Source organism: Apteryx mantelli, chromosome 6 (genome assembly GCF_036417845.1).
Source record: "Apteryx mantelli isolate bAptMan1 chromosome 6, bAptMan1.hap1, whole genome shotgun sequence".
Classification (NCBI taxonomy): Eukaryota; Metazoa; Chordata; class Aves; order Apterygiformes; family Apterygidae; genus Apteryx; species Apteryx mantelli.
Window position 1 is genome coordinate 9,621,153 of NC_089983.1, and position 7,960 is coordinate 9,629,112.

Consider the following 7,960-nt stretch of genomic DNA (forward strand, 5'->3'; position numbering starts at 1 on the left):
GCTTTCTAGCAATGTCTAGTGATGTTGGTTGTGTTGTAGATTCAAGGCAATATAATTATAGAATAACTCATACGTCTGCATGTTTCCATCTTAAACTGCTTGCTCATTTTCAAAAATCTTACAGGTTTTTCTTATCCCTGAAACATCTTTCCACTCTCTGAAGTAATTGAGATTAGATAATTATTGAGGGAGAGAAAGAGATTAATTTTCTTAAATATTTGTATGGTGGGCACATCAAAGGAAGTGTAATTATGGTGGAGATAACTTGGGAAATAGTTCTTAGGACTTTGTTCCTCCAGCTGCAAAATAAAGTCTTTTCTATGTTGCTGAGCCTTGAGGCTTCATTTGTTATTTGAGATGCTCAGAAGTGACTTTTCTGAGAAAGACATGTGTGGCCCATAAAAAGGACTTACCAGAGTAATGCAGGAGAGCTAGCTGTTGCATTATTTTTGCAAGTGTTTCAGGGAAACAAGAAGGAAGCAAGTAATGCCAAACAGCGATGGCTTCTTTTGGTCTCGAAGGAGAATTGGCACATCTGGGAGGTGCTTGTCATCTGTCTTATTCCTCTTTCTAATGAATAGCAAGCATGAAAAGGTCCAAAGACTTGCACCTCTCCTGTAACAGCAGTGCCAGCAAGTGCTTAATCCAGGGCTTCATTAGGCTTGAAGTAAAGCCCCTCATCTGCTCTGTTGCAAGAGTGAGGGGAGCTTGGCCCTCACTGACTGAGACACTGTCCAGTGTCTTAAGACCAAACTTTATCTGGAAGGATCAGTTTGTTTTATGCTATAATTTTCCAGTAGATCAGTTCTTTTGGCTAATGAAACTCTAGCAAATATCCCACTCAGGACAAAGATGTCTCTGTGGATGCCACAAACTATTGTAAAACTGTGGGGATTGTTTGGAAGAAAATGTAGAAATATAAAGAGCGTCTGGTCCTGCTGCCTGTGCTTTCTGTGCTGCTTCTGATTTATATTGGCCAGCTTTACTGTGAGGGGGGGTATAGGGAAGGGGGAAAGCTTATTACCGCCAGCTCGGCAGAGCCATAGAGCTGCTGCACAGCAAGCTGCCTTCTGGCCTGTCTTCTGAGTTGGCCAAACCGCCAGCAAAGCTTTTATCCTGGGATCTTCGTTGCTGGGGACCAGAGTATGAAACGCAGAACAAGGCTTTTCTCTTTTCCTTTTTAAGCTACTTGGTACTTCAGTGTTGGATGATGACCTATTTTTGCTCTTGGAAATGGGGTGAGTTTGATGTCAGATTAATGTCGTTAATCAGTTTGGCCTCCATGTCTCTTTTTCTGACTTTCTCCTGTACTGTGCAAGAAAAAGTAGTTTGGAAAGATTTGAATCTTCCTCTTTGATAACAAAGCAGACCACGCTGTCTTGCAAAAAGCAGCCATGCAGGCTTAGATATCAGTTTAAAAACTACAGAAAGATGTCTTTGGACAGCCAGATAATATCAGTCAGGAAATGGAAAATGTCTCTCATGGAACAAATGAAGATTCAGCTGTTTTTAATAGTACAGCATGTTCTGTCTTTCCAGACTTGCTTGATTTAAATTAACGGTAGTTTAACTAGTGCTAAATAACCCTTAAAAGCAGGAGAACGTTTTGTATGCGATCAGATGGGGGGAAGGGGAGGAAATTTCCCACTTTTCCTTTATTTCTAGGGAGAAGATGCTTTTTCTGTGCTTCAATCTAATTCCCAGCAGGAGGTGTAGTCTGATGAAGTAACAGAACCATCGGCTCCTGCTGTGTGTTTGAGAGACTGGTGTCATTCACGGAACGGAGACGCCGAAGCAGCGGCAGGTAACGGGACGGCTGGTGCCCATGGCTTTATTGTGCGGCAGGGGTTGCAATGCCTCGCGCTGCTGGATCTTGGAGGTGGTGTGCACTGCAGCGGCGAGAAGTTAACCGTGCAGTGCCACGGCTAGCTGCGTTACGCTCTCTGCCCTGGATGTCGAAGCGTGTTTAAGAAGCAGCGGAGAGGTTTCTTCCCTGATGTGCGTGCAGTTGTAAAGCAGGGCAGCCCCTTCTCAGGCCTGGCTTTATTTGGTGCTGTTTCCGTTCAGTCGCACGGAGCACGCTGGAGAGCGGCGCTGTGTGATGATGAGCGCTGCACAAACACGTGCAGCGCTTACCTTGACAAGCTCATAATCTAAACCCGCATGCTAATCCTCTGAAGTGTCAGGTAAGTACTTGGGGAGGGGGAGCGGGTGGGAGACTACCCCTTTTGTCAGCGGTCAGCCGTGACTCCGCTGCAATACGAAGGTGAGGCTTTCTGACTGCCCTACACACTACTCCATTCCCCTTTCCCCTTCCTACTGTGTGTGGGGGTTTGCTGGGGTGCTGCTGTCAGCCTGATGAGGGGAATGGTTCTCTCCTGCTCTCCTGGAAGGACAAAGCTGGAACAGCTGGTGTCTGATGAAACCCAGATCAGCTAAGACTGATACATATATAGCGCTGGTCCAGCTGGAATTCGTGGTCTGTAGCAAAATTCAACTTTTTTCTGCAACATAAAATCTGCAAGACATTTAAAAAAAAAAGAAAAAAGAGAAGAAAAAGAGGGGAAAAAAAAGCAAACTGGGAGCCTTTTAATTGAATTAAATATTAATATGGGTAATACGATCGATAGCGTATTGATTGTGTTAGCCACAATAATGTTTAATTCAATAAGTCTGCGGTGCTGAATCTTTTTCTTCCCCTGTTGTTTCTTTATTATTGTGCGGCAATGTAATGCCCATATGCTCTGCCTTGCTGCGTGCCCTGGGCTTTTGCTAGGACAGCGAAGAGGATGATAGTACCAGGAGAGGGCAAAGGAGCCAGGCCATGCTCCAGGTTGAAATCCTTCATGGGCCATCATGTTGGCTGTATAAGGCCAGGGTCACCCATGAAGCCACCTGGCTTCAAAGCAGCTGCCCTTAGGGGCATGCATATGGCCCCCGCACAAGCAGTGTTGATCATTCATGTAAATATTGCCCATGACCTCCACGTACTTAGCTTCTGGAGCCTGATGCAATGCTTCATTCCTGCTCTTAGCACTTGAGTCCCAGCAGCTCTGTGAAAATGGGAATATTTTCTGCCCTAAAGCTCTCTAAAGCAGTCATAACGTGCTGCTGAACAGGGGCCAGGTTTTGGGTTTAAACTCATCCAACCTTGAACAATTTTATTTGTGGTTGTAGACAAATGGTTTTTATTAAATTAAAATTCACAGTTTCGCTTAACTGAAAAATTGGAGACAGATGTTCTCCCCAGATCGGTCCCCTACAATACAAGTTTTCTGGTCCCTGGTTCTTTGCTCGCTCTGCACCTGTTGAACAAGGCATGGTGAAAAAGTCCATGAAACAACCTGGAATATATGTGGGGTTTTTTTCCGGCGATGTCCTTTTACAGACTTTTTCAAGACTTTGCATGGACTATTGGCTTGTGTTTTTAGAAAAACTGCTTCATGAAATCGACCTTGACTCAATAATGAGAAACAGAGAAACTGCATACCAAATTAGAAGGTCCTGTGCTGTGTGCAGCAGCATATGTCTGTGTGGCTTGGGAGTGGGCTGTAATTAGCTAGTTCAAGTCACGCTAGCTACAGAGCTGCTGTAGCGCACATGGGACACAAGACCTGCCCGAGGACCTGGGTAGCTGCTCAGGCACTTAGTCTACCCTGCATCCTGGGCTAGTATAGCACAAAACTGGTCCTGCCAGCAAGGCAACCTTTTAACCTGATGTCCCTGTGGATGTTGAGGATGCTCTCACCAAAAGACAGGGGAGGGAGGTGCAGGGGAAAAAAGGGCCAGGATTTGATCTGCAAAATGTTCTTGTTGCATTCCACGTACATTTTGCAAATCCAAGGAAAATCCCATAACCTTGCTTGTATTTTCTCCTCAGTTTGGCTACAGGCCCTGTGTGAAAGCATGAAGCCTTATTACTGTGGCTACTCCCACAACCAGGGAAGCAACTAGGTCCTAACAGCATCTGGGCGCAAGAGGGACAGGCCAGTGAGCTCATCTGTAGAAAGCTGTCAGCTCAGACCAGGTTTGCAGCTAGCCAGATGCTTTCAGTCGTTTTTGAGCACCTGCAGCCAGGTAGTTTGAACAGGAATTGAGTGGCAAAGACATTGTGAATGCAAAATGGAGCTCAAGGTTTTAAAACTGGAGCTCCCAAATTTATGCACAAAGGAATAAAAGATTGGATGTAGCAGCTCCTACATTAAGATGCGGTGGTTATGCAGATGCCATTCAAAGGGCAAGTTTTGTGATATCTGCAGATCAGAAGCAAATGCAGTTCCAGTGCAAGGCCAGGCAGGTAGTACTGGCTCTGGATCAATCTCTGGATTGCAGCCTTGACACCACAATCATCTGTCAAATTTGAGGTGGCATTTTCAGTATGGATTTGAGCAAAGAAGTGACAGAGTAGGAACAGAGCAAGAGGGAAAAGTCTTCAAAAGACACAAAGGCACAAATTCATCAGTCACGTTCTCCCCGCAAACAGCATGCTGCGCTCCTGAAGAGTGGAGACAAAAACGCGCCCCCCAGGTGAAGCAGGAGGAGGAAGACTGGCTCCATGCTTAAGCAGGCAACCCTCTGGATAGCAAAAGAGCAATCTAGATAGACGATAACTGCTTAGCTCATGCTAACCTCTAGATACTATGCTGTCTGGCACCCCGGAGAAAGCCGCAAGGCCAGGAGGTTGCAAGGGTATTGTAAAAAATCCTGTTTTGATTACATTCAGGGTGCTAGTCTCCTTCAGGGTTTTGTTGAATGCACAGTAGTAGTCCCCACGCTTTGTGAAGGACTTTACATTTGCAAAAAGCCTGAGGGTAGGCCAGAGAGAGAATTGTGATTCCTTTTGGCAGATGGCAACTGGAGGCCTAGAGGGGTTTCGTCAGGAGTTGAGGCGAACGAAATACTGAGCTCCAGCATCCAGAGAACTGGTTTTCATCCATGTCCATGGTCCTGTGCTGGCACCGCTAGGGAGTCCCAGATTCACTCTGCAGCTTTCTAAAGTGGCTCCAGAGGGCGAGTGAAGCTAGACTGGGCTCCTCTGCTTTAGGAAGCTGGCTTTTAGCTGTGACTGCTGAGGAGGCTAACTTTTAATTTCTTTCTATGTCCTACAGGTGACGAATCTTTGTACATTTTTAAGTATTTGATTGTGGTAGTGAAACACGTCTGAGTGCAGCAGGGAAAGCAGGCTGTAACCAGCCCTTGGGATGTGTTGCCTATTCCCACACCTGATTAGTGCACATTAAGGTAACTATTGAAACTGCCTCTGTGTATTAAGTGATAATATTCACTTCTCCTGGTCTCATTGTTTCCCCTCTCTTCCCCTCCCCCAAAGAAAAACACTTTTAAGCATTACACTTTCAAAGCTAAGTGTCCAGCAAGTGAAGAAATCCTCAAATGAAGAAATTAGAGGCAGTTTTGTGTCAGCGTGTTGTTACCAACTTAAATGCCATGGTCACCCCCACCTGTTAGCTCCTGCTTCATACAGTGCCCAGGCTGCTCCTGGTATTTCTCTTATCTTCAGGGCAAGTGTGGGTCCCCAGGCTTTGGGCTGGCTGTTTGAGCAGGCAAAGTTGCCTTGTCTCTCCCATGATAGCCTCCATCGGCGCAGCACGCTGGTCGTGTGCTTGCATGCTGGTGCAGGCAGACCAGTGGAGGAACAGATATGGCAAGGAGAAGGGTTTGTGTGGCAGTGAAAGAGGTTTATGCAGGCATTTGAAAGCTCTGCCCTCAGGGCGAGTGACAAAATTGCCCTGTAAAAGGAGCAGCAACACTCAATTTCCAAATCTTAACCTCTCAAGGCCCTTTTGTCAGGGTTTCTCTGCAGTAGCACTGCCCCAAGCAGAAGCAGGCAGCCTTCTTTAATCATCTTGCACTTGCAACCACCTTTGCATGGGTCTCTGCCCCTGCCATGCTTTCTTCAGATTTTTTACACTCTTATTTGCAGCATTATAACATTTGCACACCCTGGTTCCCAGACATTTCCTACTAATTGATTTTGTGTTAGTAGCTCCTATCGGGAAATCTAGTACCAAAAGGTTAATGTACATCCATTAGTCTTTTTCCCCCGCCTCTTCTTTATGTGCTAGTAGAAGACGACCAATTTCTCTAAATATGTTAGGTCTGGAAAGGGTATGGAAGCACTTGCAATTCTGTATGTGCAAAGCTGTGGGACTATTACTATTGCCCTGTTTAAGCACTGTGGGCAAAGTAGGATTTGCAGATGTTGAATGATATTTTTCAGGTGTTTTTCAGCCTCCACAACCTTTTTTTTTTTTTTTTTTTTTTCCTTTCCTTCTTCTTTTTCCCTTCCCCCAAAAAATCACTGGGATTTTTGAGATCTACTCTTTCCATCAGGTGGACTACTTACTCTGGATCTCCTATGTTGCAAATGAAGCTATGCATTCACCCATGTGTCAGCTATAGGCAAGCCAAGGAAGAATGGTGTCAGGGTAGTTTAGACTACTGACTACCATGCAGACATCTGAGCTAGCTTTGAAAGTTAGGTTATTTCAGAACCTTCATCAAATGTTTTTTCCCCTCCTCCCCAAAGCCAGCATGACAATTTCTGTCCTGATAATTGGAGGGAGGCTGAACTCTAAGTGTATATCATTGTGGTCTCTGGCCTGAAATTTAAACAAGGTCAAGTTTAACTTAAGAATCTATTGCTCTAATGATCACAAGTAACAAAGCTTCTAAGAGGATGAGGCTGTCAGGGTATGCAACCTGATGCAAGCTTGTACACTTCACAGAGGGCTGGGAAGGGGTAGGGAAGGCTGTCTGGTTGTTTTTCTTCTTGATGTATTTATGATTTACAGACCTCGACACGCTGCTTAACTAAAACTTTTTGTTTTAACAGCACAGACCTTTGAAAGTTAAGAATTTGGATCCTAATTCTTCTTTGCTGGCTGTCTTCATGTTTGGCACTCAGCATGGACTGAACCTCCTCGCCTTTGGCACCGCCTATAGGAATCTTCATGGAGAACCACACCGTTGCATGTCTAGCTCACCATACTCCAAAGTTACCTGCTTTCATCCTTGATGCAGCTGAGGGGCTGTGGAGCAGGCAGCAGAGCAGACACATGGTTAACTTGCTGCCATGTGAAGCAGCAGTTCCTGTTTCCTGAATCTTCACTGTTACTTCCAGGTGCCATTTTGTTCTTTGGACGGAGCATTCATGTCTAGGTGACTGCATTAAAATCTGTGGTCTCTGGAGAAAATCTATGCTTGTCTTATTTGAGCACCAGCGTGGGCACCTCCATGATGAACATTGCAGGTTGAGGTCCTGCAGTGTGGTCTTTAGCTGAAGTGAGGGGAGTTGGGTACACAAACAAATCTGGGTATGAGAGTGCAGGATTTTGCAGAATCAAGGCCAAAAGAAAAAAAAAAAACCCATGTACTTCAATTTCACTTGATGAGGAACCATCCATATCTTTCCATTTCTATTCTAATGATAATTACTGTAGCAGTTTATTAACAAAGAAATCATTTGATAGCTTTCACATATTCTCATACTTCAAGTATCTAACAACCTATTGATTCAATAGCTTGGCAGTGTTCCTGATTGAGGAGCTAGAGTGTTTTTTTTTTTTTTTTCCAAAGCACTTTGATCATTTCAAATGCAAAGGATAATTATTTTTTTGTGGTTGAAACAGGGATGGATTGCAGATCGATGGAGTCTACAGCATGTTCTTGTATGTGATCTCTACCACATCCATGCTCAGAGGAAGCAGCATCTGCATTTTCTCATAGAAAGACCTTAAAACATTGTCTTCGGGTTAGATTTCTGTTCCCTGCACTACTACGGTCAGCATGCGGGATACTGAAAAGGTATGCAACACACATGCAGAGAGGTAATGTGCCCAAAGGCAATAACAGTATTTGACACTGTTGATCATAGTTTTACTAAGGTTTTTCCTATTAGCAGCTGTATGCTCTGCTTTTCGTTGGCCCCTAGCTAGACGCT

The 7,960-nt window shown here is 44.8% G+C and overlaps 1 long non-coding RNA gene across 1 annotated transcript; it reads left to right on the forward strand.

Annotated features, from left to right (window-relative positions):
* Window positions 1-1,153: 1,153 nt before the first annotated feature.
* LOC106492394 (uncharacterized) lies at window positions 1,154-7,201 on the forward strand. The gene is made up of 4 exons (XR_001293974.2): window positions 1,154-1,238; window positions 1,666-1,804; window positions 5,109-5,241; window positions 6,854-7,201. It is a non-coding gene; the product is annotated as an uncharacterized lncRNA (long non-coding RNA).
* Window positions 7,202-7,960: the final 759 nt, after the last annotated feature.